The 9861-nt window shown below is 32.5% G+C and overlaps 1 long non-coding RNA gene across 1 annotated transcript; it reads right to left on the reverse strand.

Moving 5' to 3' along the window:
* Positions 1 to 1559: 1559 nt before the first annotated feature.
* On the reverse strand, positions 1560 to 3868 carry LOC133194873 (uncharacterized). Its single transcript, XR_009722200.1, has 3 exons — positions 3800 to 3868; positions 1815 to 1899; positions 1560 to 1623 (listed from the first exon to the last, which is right to left on the reverse strand). It is a non-coding gene; the product is annotated as an uncharacterized LOC133194873 (long non-coding RNA).
* Positions 3869 to 9861: the final 5993 nt, after the last annotated feature.

Genomic DNA, 9861 nt, shown 5'->3' on the forward strand with positions numbered 1-9861 from the left:
ATAAAAACAGATCCTGAATTAAGCGAACAAATTATTACATTACGAAATCAAAGAAAAGAATTTCAATCCGTTTACAGAAATCAAATGCAATTCAATCAGTGTTATTTAAAATTAATAATTGAGTTTATATTTCAGTCACTTGTTCAATATAAAACTATAAATGTAAGAACATTCATTGCTGTATGAAAGTATAAATGACCATTTTTGTCAGTGTGTAATTTAGACGCTAGTGAAAATGGTTGTGCATAGATGATGATTGTCATTTCACTTTTAATCAAGCGGATTACAAGCAAAATGACAACAAATATTTGATATGCGGGTCTTTTTTCCCGATGATATATAGTAATCCTAGTATAGACGACAATTTTATGACCTTACGGCTTGTGTTATTCAAGTATATTTTTCATTATCTCGATCATAACCCCTTTTCATGAACTGGGTAGTATTTTCTATCAAATTCTTAACTTGTTAAGGTCAGGAGCACGTGAAATGTGAATAACGAACGCATTTTTAAAAAGCTTACATTTTATTTAATCTGCACAATAATCTTTTTCTAATTTCTGGTAAATTTGTTATTTTTTATTTTAGCATTACTTAAGCCATAGGTATCTCTCAAAATCGATTCAATATAAGGATGACAGTAAATTTACATTATATGATTATATAGCTTTGTTCTATACTTGTACAAATGCTGAAAAAAAAATGAATCAGCTTTTAAATGCATTAGAGGGTATTGGGAGAAAAAAAAGTAATCTGCACTCATATATTTACAAGAAAAAAGAGGAAATTTATCTGAGCGTGTGAAAAAAACTTCAGATTTATGATTACTGAATATGGTATTTTTTTCCTACTAACACAGAGTTACATGTATACGATGTATAATATAAAAAAAAAAAAAAAAAAAAAAAAAAAAAAAAAAAAAAAAAATCATTTCCAACTGCAGGGGCCAGTATATGCAAGCATCATATCACTATAATATATGACGTGAATATGTGCGTTGTCCTTTAATGTAAGTAAATTTATAGAGCGAGGATTGGTATCTATTTTAAAAATACTAGACGCTTCTTTTGTAGTGCACCAAGTATACAATTCCTGACATTTATGGTTAAATTTGAAACGTAATATACTCGACAAAAAATTCTAACTTTTAAATTTCAATTCTAAATGGTCGTATAGTGTAGGGCGGCGCCGCGAGAATTCCATCGGCATCTGAAGCAAGCTTTTTGACTTGCCTAGATGGACGAGAGCTCTAGCTCGCTGTTCCTGTACTGCAAGGAGACAGATTCCGTAGGTCGAGATTTTAACCCCGGGCTGGGGCAGAAGTGGGTATCCTTATAAAAGTGAATATCTTTGTGATTTCTATATAAATATTTCTTCATTTAGGGCAGTTATGTAAGTTAAAGAGTTGTTGTAAAATATGCTTATATATATAACATCAGCAATTGCGCAACATAAAATTCACTTGAACTTTTATTCAATTTAGGACAAATCTTTTAATAATGCCGTTTTCAATTATCATGAGAAAATATAGAACGAAATATTCTGATTATGCACACCTGGTATTATATATCCTCTCAGTTTGTTCTTTTTTGCTGTGTGTTGTGTAAACCGATCTTATCTGACCTGAAATCACAAAAGACTGTCGCATTCTTTTGATTTTTTTTAAATTCAATTCGAAAGCTTTAACAATTAAAAATTCAAACTTTGGAGCCTTGCAGAATTTAAATATAGTGGGGAGAGGGGGCTGTTAAGACACTGCTAGAATAAAATAGAGTGGAAATGAAACTAGCCGGGGAAGAGCCTACACATTATACCTGGACTCCTGTGACATGTTTGTTCCTCTGGCACAGTAATCTTATGCTGTTTTTTTTTTTCATTTTGTTTTTCTTCACATAGAGGCTACAAGTACGCAAATTAGGATTAGTCACATGCAGTAATCTAAATATCTTATTGCCTAGTATGCATGCATATAGTAATCTAAATACATGTGAATGCGCGGCATGCTATTGCCCTCTAGATCTCTATCTTTTAAAATTTCACCATCTCCATGGGCGTAGTCACTTTCAGATATGGGGGTCGCAAGAGTATGTCTGTGCCACCTCCCCCACTTAAAATAGAACAAAATCACATCTATGTTGAAATTATATTAAAGCTCATTTTATGGCAAATTTATTTTATTTTCAGCAACAACTGAGTAAGCATTTCTCTTGAAGCAATAGCAATGTAATATAATAATTAAATCTGTCAAGACCTCTTGTGTTCGAATGTTTGGGATAGGGACTTGATCTAAGTTTGGACGTTTCTGATTCACTCAGCATCTATTATCTAACAAAATTAAATGAGAAGCACAAGCTGCCCTTTGTGCTGACATCTAAAAGTCATTACTAGTATTTATTTGCTGTATCTCATTTCTTGTAGGCTGTGCAGTAAGATTTGTCAAACCACTGGATTTTTTAATTATTTGCTGATTCGTTAGTGATTATATGCTTGCAGTTTGACCATCTCTTTCAATCAGTCGGAAACTGTACTTTGGAAACTATTAACTATAGCTTTCAGTTTGGTTTCCAAGAATTAAATATTGAATTATCTAAAGACTCTTTATTTTCTAACCTTCACGTATAAGTTTAATAAATTTGTTTTGCATCTGAAAAGTACTCTTTATGTTTACATATATGTACTTTAGAATATATCCTAGCCGATCCGAATCTCATCAAGATTAGTATTTTCTACAAGATAGCTGCAGTATTGAAGATTCTGATTTCGGTATACCTGTGATGAATGTCAATCAATTTTAAGTGCACTATTTGAAGTCCTCTTATTCATCTAAGACAGGGGCTTGATATTACATGTTTTACATCTTAATTTCTTTATACATGTATTACACGTTTTACGTCTTTCTTAGAATTGAGCCCCCCCCCCCCCCAACTTTTAAGTTTGTGACTACGCCTCTGATCTCTCAATACTGAAAAAAAACAATAATGGAAAACCTATCCCTATAATTTGAAATTTCCGTCAAACGACAAAAAATGTTACACTAAGTAGTTTTAAAAAAGACATATTGTACTACTCTATGCTCATGAACTTTATTAAAAAACACTGATAAATGAAAAGTAGCTGAGAAAAAGAATAACCAAAAGTAACAGTTAAAAAGGACGTATAAAACATTGAGGTCTACATACTGCATATACAAAACATACAGTGTTGACTTTTGATTCTTATTTCCTTCAGGAGGGCACACAAATGTTTATTAGTCGTTGTAAATCGGGGTTAAGCCCCCTTCCCAGATTTTGCAAAGATAGACATAATAGAGGCATTGAAAAGTGGGCTTATCCCCCCAAATGTTTTTTTTTTTTTGTGGTTTAGCCCCCCCCCCCCCCCCACACACACACACACCGTCAATTTGTTTCCGACGCCTATGCTCTGTATCTCATAAAATTATCACTGGCCAACGATCATGAAAGTATACTGACCACAGTGACATAATTTGTGTAATACTATACTTAGCCAAGGGACGGCCCAAAGCGGTGAAGGAGACCACATCAAATGTGAGCTAAGTAATTAAAATGTACATAACTTTGAACCAAAACTTTAAACAAAAATTAAAAAAAAAAAGAAATTACACAGGCATTTTCAAACTATGAGTGAAACCAGCAGCATAAGATATGTGTGTGCATGTGAACAGACGATTCACCATACAGTGCATACTACATGTCGGAGTGCAAATCGTAAACAAGTCGATGCATTGACAATGTAAACCTTCAGTTTTGCCCTAAATTAAGTAACTTCATGACATACTTACAGTTAAAAGCATTGTATGTATATTCACTTCCGTCCATTTCCAGTACCACACGACATAGACTGGCCTTGCCTGTCTGATATGCTCGAAATACAGACAGGTGATCAGTAATGTATAGAGCCCTCTGCTGGCCGCGCTCATTGGCTGATAAAAACTCTCGCTGACGTAGAATTTAAATATCTCGGGGAAATCAAAACAGATACTCTTGTTGTTTTACCGACTGGCTACGGGAAAAAGGTTAATTTACGAGGTGCTGCCCAAAAAATATGATACAAAGATTGTAATTGTTTCACCATTAAATTCCATTATAGAGGAACAATCAGGAAAATTTGCGGATCGCCGATTTTTGCCTGACGGGAATATTATCCAATCAGAACGCTCGGTTTACACACACTTTCTGAAGCCAAGGACGCGCCGCCATTTTGCCCGACAACAGCGAAAAAATCGACATTTCATCGGAAAGCTTATGAGCGCTCAATTACGATAAAACGTTATTGTTGGGATATTTGCAACACTTTTAGAAGATGCCCCGATCATTCCTAAGTAAGAAAAGTGTTTGTCCTTTTCTGAAACCTCGGAAAGACTTTGAAAAGCGAGGTGATGTTACAAATCTGATGTGTGCATGCTTGGTTCCGTCATCTACAATATCTGTTGTAAACAAAGATATGCTCAACAAATAAGTTAAGACAAGCGTGTGTCCGAAGGTAAATAGCTAATCCTTCGATGTTTACAGTCATCGCACGATTAAAAAATATTCACACGTTGAAAATCGATAAGTTATATGTAGTGAAATTGCCTTATTTACATATTTCACTTTCTCCCTACTGTCTTGACCTCTTACCCTGGTCTGTCCATATACTGGGTATGTCACGTGATGCCTAGTATTATCGCCACTTCAATCCTTGAAGCTTCAGTCCCGGTCTAGAAGTCTTACCTACCTGTTGTGTTATTGTTTGCCTGTTTGTTTTTTACCTGGACTCATGTTTGACTGTCGCCTTCGTCATTGAAGGTAAGGCGCCAGTTATTTACTGTATATATAATATATCGGTTACACGACATATATGTATTACTGCTGGGAATGGTTACAGGCCAAGTTAGGCCTATATATATATATATATATATATATATATATATATATATATATATATATATATATAGATCTGCATACCCGGCCTGTGTATGACACGTATGTGTATGTGTGTCATCAGATAGAAAAGTGATGAATAAGCTATAAGTTAATATGAAATTCTTATGAGCAAATCCAGCTAACCTGTTCCTCATTTCACATCTGTATATAGGCCTAATATATAGATCTAACCAAGAGCCTAACAGATAATACATGTATGTACATGTACAGTGTAACTATTCACTTAGGAATACATGTACATGTAGATGTGTGTCTAATAATGACAAAAGAATATTAATAGTTATTATGTACATTGTATTTTACTCATTTATGTTATTGTTATTTCATTATTTTGAACTAGCAACACTACATATGCCATTAAAATAAATGTTTTCTGAAGTCTTCTTCATAGAATGTTGTTAACATTTGCAAGTGTAGGATATTTTCAGATACATAAAATTTACTATTCTAAAATGTGTTTATTTTTTTTAATTACTTATAGCATTTGTTGATGGACAGCCATTTGATAAATACTCTGATCTAGTGCCTGCAGTAGGATATGAATCAGTAACCCCAACTAAAAAACCTGCCAAAAGAGATTCAAGTTCTTTGTGAAAGCTACACCAAAGCAGAAAATCTTCATGGACATGTGTACTGTTATAGTACATTAATCTGTAATCAAATGTAACCCAAGTCAAAGTGAACTGCTTATTTAAGCAGTTTATAAACAGTTATTAGGCAGTCTGGAGGTTTTTGGGCAGTTTTTAAGCAGTTTCTAACAGTCTTAGTCTTAGCATTCCTTAAAACTGCTAACAGACTGGTTAAGAAACTGCTAAGAATTTGTGTTAGCAATTCAGTATTGAACAAACTTAAGGAGGGATTCTTCTCTTAAGAATACTTATTTCTTATATTTAAAAATCAATGAAATTTTCACAGAATCAAGAACACAATATCACTAAGTGATGGTATTAGTTAGATTAAATCTGATTGTTTTATATTAGAGGCAAGGTCAGGTCAAGGTCAGTACCTTTTCCCTGGACATTAAGATTAAAAAAATACTGTTGCCAATCACGCGATGCCTACTTCTATTTCAATAAATTAAATATTTTTCTTTTTGCATAAAGAGATATTGCCATATAGGATCTATTAGATGATATTACCAAATTGACATAAATAATTTAACTAAAATGGATATTGGCTAATCCGAATTTTCTCTATTTTTCTTAAAATTTTAAGATATTTTAGTCGTTTTTATATGCTTCCTATATTTAATTTTTTTTTTATTTTCACATATGGAAAAGTTGTCACATAAAGATTCAAAATGATATAAAAACAAAATGTTTTGACCGTTTACTAAGAGAGAAAAAACACTTTTTACGGATTTTTGGCTCAAATCTGAACTTAGATTGGAAGCTTTTAAAAGATAACAAATTGTACTTTGTTTGGAAAATCATATTTATTTGATATATTTTAAAACTTGAGTCCCTTATTATTAATTTAACTTACATTTTGAAATTTTCTCCAAGTCTTCAATTGTGTAAAAATTATAACTAAATTCATTGTTCTTTAATTATTTTGAGAGGCAGAAAAGAAGATATTTTCATACGCCGTCTTTCCGCCAAAAGTATAGTCCCTGCTAGATTTCAAACTCAGTTTACCATTTCTAATTAAAGTTGTACAATTGTGATGAGGAAAGAAAAATATCATCTTTTAAATCTCTTACATCTAAATATTTAAAACATATAAGCAAATATACTTTTAATATTTCATCTAGTCAGAAACCAGACAAGAATCCCTCCTTAAGTAGTCAAACAAGCAGTTTCTCAAAACTGCTAAAAGTGCAACTAATTCATTTCAATTTCTCACATGAGGAAATACTATACTTTGTCACTCTTGGTGGTCCGAGCTTTCACTAGCCTTCATTACAATTGCCCATGTGTTACTATTAATGCATCACAAATAATTGGGGGCCAGGCAGGAATTTCTTATACAGAAAATAAAATTAGAAAAAAACAAAGATATATTTAAAATCTTACTAGAAATGATACAGTAGTTTATAATAAATTGAGGCTACATATTAAAAAATGGCATGCACACATGAGCTTCTAATCTTTATCCCATCAACTTGCAAATGCAGTCCTCTCGTTACATTAACAACCTGCTGTGTCCCCCACGGTTGCTTGAAACTTATCCAATGAGGTGAGCCAGTCAAGATTTGTGCGCTCTTTCCAGACCAGTTCAAAATTTCAGTACAAATTAATGTTTGTGAGGATATGAAATTATATAGATTTTACAGTAAAGAAGTGAAATAATTGCTTTGGGAAATACATATCTGTCATCAGCATATTGGATTGGATTTGAACATTAATAGCAATTCTCTGTAACCACTTAAACTTCTTTGCCACGCATGATCACCGATTTTGATGAAACTGTGCCCATTATTACAACTTGACACCAGAAAGATATATCAAATAAAATTTCGTTGCTATGTGTCTTGGTTGCCATGGTAACAGCCAAAAAAGTTGGAAAAATTGAGATTTTCAGCTACTTTGAATCTTTATTAAGCCTTAAGTAAGACTACGAATAACAAACAAACCATTCTCACAAAAACCTGACACCTTGTTGCTACTTATGCTATAAAGAAACTATTTAGAATTTATCCGTTTAGTAAGTGGTAACCATGGGTACATTTGGGACACATTTTAGATGCTGAAGAATGCAGAAAAACGCTCAATATTCACTAACGATAAGTGTTAAATGATCAAACTCAATCAACAACCTAAGAAAAAACTATAAAAATATTTGACCTTAAGTAACTAGGTATTGGCAATATTATTCTAAAAATAACATTCATGGTTGCCATGGTAACATAGTGTTATCATGCAAAATGTATTGCTAAGATTGGGTTAATGCTACTATCTTCAGGAAAAACAATAAATTTCATGACTGGCACATACACATCCTTAGGACCTTGCAACACCGACAACATAAGAAAAATTGGGATTAATTGTTACTTTGCAGTGTAACCATGGAAACAATGTACCAGTTGTTTAAAGTGATATTTCTTTTCTGCTTTAGGAATTTACTTACCTTTTATTCAAGAAACATATCATTTGAATCACCTTGAATAGTACTTGTCTGGTAGAACTAAAGTTGAATATTATATATTGATAATGTTTGTTGAAAAACACAACACTGTTGCTATGGTAACCAAGGAGGGAAAATGTTCGATTTTGTTAATTTCATATCAATATTAAACCCTTTATGCCAGCTTTTTGCATCCAGTTAGAGATTGGGTGGCAGTCAAAATTGAAAGTAAGATTAGTTGTTCATAATTATCAATCATAAAAGTTTTGGGAATCTATATACAAGGGTACGTATCCAAGGAAACAGAATATTTTTCAGATTTTTATGCATATTTTTTCGGCTTATTTCCATAGCAACGCTCCATTTAAAGAATTGAATTTGAATTTTTTGAAATGTGAAAATTAGGGTCACATGAACATCTTTAAAATTTGATCATTAGTTATATAGAAATATGCTTTTTAAAAAGATAGAATAAGATTTAAACACTAAGAGAGTAAATTTAAAATCCCTTCTTGGTATTAAAACCATGGCAACCATTGGCAACCTATAAGAAATATCATATTTCTTCCTTGGTATATGTTACAAGGATCTTTTGTCTATTATTTGCTTGCATTTCAGCCTATAATTTTTTTTTATTCTTAAGTGTATGATTTTATAAAATTAAATGAGCAAAATTATTATTTTTGAATACTTGTTTCTATAGTAACGTATGTAATAGTTGATTTACCAAACATGTTTATTATGCATTTAAGACATCAGGCCTTCCACTTTCAGAAACAATCATTGCCAGTTGTTTGCTTTGCTGCAAACGTTAACTGTGGGACTCTGAACATGTTGAAAAATGCCATTTTTCAAACTTTAGGACATGTTGCCATGGTAACCATAACACGTAGCAACCAATTTCTGCCTGATTTGAGTTTACTTTATCAAAGACTTTTATCACAGAAAGTTTGGAGAAATTCTGAGACTATGCGTGCCACAGCTCCTATATAAAAGTTCAAGTCGTTACAGAGAATGACTCTTAATTAGTTACAAATGCATCTGAAGTCCATGAGATGGGAAATATTAAAGATCAATTTAATATGACCATGCAGCAACAATGAAAAAGGGTGCTAGGAAAATTTTAAAGATTTGCTGGCACTAAAGTATGCTGAAAAAAGTGTAAGTGGGCTTGTGATATAATATATTATATCCCCTCTCTCATTTCAGATTACGAATTATAAAACATATAATCTGTTTGTATTTTTATTATTAGTACTTAATTTAGATATAAACATGGTAAATGCAGTATGATATCAGTAATTACAGTATACATGCATATGTACATGAATTAATTTACATCATTAGATAAATAAATAAAATAAATGTTAATTATAATTCTGAATATAGGTTCAAACATTCCTCAATATATTGCAAACTCTCTTCAACAAGACTAACAGATTCTTTTTACGAATTATATAGTCAGTTATATTAGGTCAAATTGTAAAGCTAAATGCAGTACGAAGGGTGATCAAAAAGTTCGCGAACTAATTTAATAACTTCCTCAAAAGAAATGAAATGAGGTTTCAGTGTTTATTATTTTTTTAAAGTGGTCCTCTTCAATTTTAATGCGCATCTGCCATTGTTCTGCTTATGCGCGAATCACGTGATCAAGGCGGTCACGTGACATGCCCCGTAGCGGTCTGTTCACAGAAGCTAAAAAAATTTTCGAGTCTTATATTTCTTACCATGTAAGTTATTTTTTATAACAAGAACAGCCCATCTGTCAGAAATTGACAATTCTCGGCAATAGGATAGGTGGATAAGGATATCCCTTCCCAGAATTAACATGGTGACCATCACAACCCGAGTC

The sequence above is a fragment of the Saccostrea echinata genome, unplaced genomic scaffold (assembly GCF_033153115.1).
Source record: "Saccostrea echinata isolate AGI-Se365-2 ecotype Australia unplaced genomic scaffold, CSIRO_AGI_Sech_v1 ptg000029l, whole genome shotgun sequence".
In the NCBI taxonomy this organism is placed as follows: domain Eukaryota; kingdom Metazoa; phylum Mollusca; class Bivalvia; order Ostreida; family Ostreidae; genus Saccostrea; species Saccostrea echinata.